The sequence below is a fragment of the Bactrocera latifrons genome, unplaced genomic scaffold (genome assembly GCF_001853355.1).
Source record: "Bactrocera latifrons isolate USDA-ARS-PBARC rearing strain unplaced genomic scaffold, ASM185335v1 scaffold_589, whole genome shotgun sequence".
NCBI classification, from domain to species: domain Eukaryota; kingdom Metazoa; phylum Arthropoda; class Insecta; order Diptera; family Tephritidae; genus Bactrocera; species Bactrocera latifrons.
This window is the reverse complement of record NW_017537255.1, coordinates 27,825-29,419: the sequence shown is the minus strand read 5'-3', so window position 1 is coordinate 29,419 and position 1,595 is coordinate 27,825.

The following is a 1,595-nucleotide window of genomic DNA, read 5'->3' as shown; positions in this document are numbered from 1 at the left end:
TTATTTTTTTTTTTAATTTTTTCATAAAAAATTTAAAAACATGAAGTGATTAATCAATTTCTCAGAAATTATAAGGCCTATGGAAAAATGCAGTAGTATATTTTTAGGAGATTTCATTCACTTTTATTTTCTATAATTTGCAGTAAGATTGCTCAACTGGTGAGTGAGATATACATGATTAAATGAAGACACCTTTTTTTTTGGTCGAATAACGGTAAATTGCAAATATCTCAAAAACGTATCCATAAAAAAAAAATTTACTCGATTTTCGAAATTAGCGAGCCATTTCACATACAAATTGGATAGTGGCATCCGTGGAACAAAAAAAAATTCAAATTTGTGACCCAGTGTAATTAAAATAATTAATTAATTGGAGAAAAACAAAAGGAAGTGGAGTGCAGTACTCGCAAAATATATGTACATATATACATCAGTGGCGCTCATTTAATAACAACGCAAAAAAATCCAAACACGCGTGTTTGACTAATATTCTGCTACTGCGAAAAATATCACACGCAAGTTACATTCCCATACTCTAAACACGTAGTAATTATATACTTATATGCATATAGTAAATGCTTAATATCGTACTAGCATAATAATATCGTAATAACATATAGGTTCCAAATTCAGCTAAGTTGAGTTGAGAGTGAGCGTATCCCTGTAATGTGAATGCCAACTCAACTATAAACATACATACAAAGAATGTCCATACAGTTAACCTAAATATTAGAATTAAGCGCACTAACAAATAATGCTAGTACAGCTAGCCCTATGCTTAGGAGTAAGAAAGCTAACAAGGAATGTCAATTAGGTCAGTCTTAAGATTCACTTTAATAAATGCGGTTGTAAAAAAGAAGGCYGAAGCTCTTTTTTATTCGAAAACCATAACTCGCACACGAAAGCGGCTGAACACGTACGCTAGGTCAACACAAAGAATCGGCATTTAGTACACTGACAGAAACACGTCGAATTTTTAAAATGTTTTCTGGCGAATGGCAAGAAAACAATTTTTTTATTGAAACTGATGAAAGGGAATTTTCCACTTTCAATTTAATTCAAAATAAGCAAAGAAACACGCTTTCTGACCAACATCTTATCGATCTTCTACGCATTAAGGAGTATAAAGGGGAAATCAATATTGATGATGTATTATCGAAACGAGCCATTTAGTCAACGACTTTATAAATTTTCAAGTATTACACAAAAGGAATTCAATAAACATTTCTGATATTTTTTCCAAATTTGCCAATAATTTTTTTTCCTTAATTTAAAAAAAAAAAATACAGTAGAAATTTGTTCAGCGTACATGGCAGCGAAAATCTATAGCAATGTTTGTGCAGCGCAAACGTAAAATGATGATAAAAACAAGTAAGGAAGGGCTAAGTTCGGGTGTCACCGAACATTTTATACTCTCGCATGATAAAGTGATAATCGAGATTTCAGGCGTGGTTGTGAGCGATTTCACCCATATTTGGTACATGTCATCACGCTGCTAAGAAAATATTATATACAGAATTTCATTGAAATCGGTTGAGTACTTCCTGAGATATGGTTTTTGGTCCATAAGTGGGCGACGCCACGCCCGTTTTCAA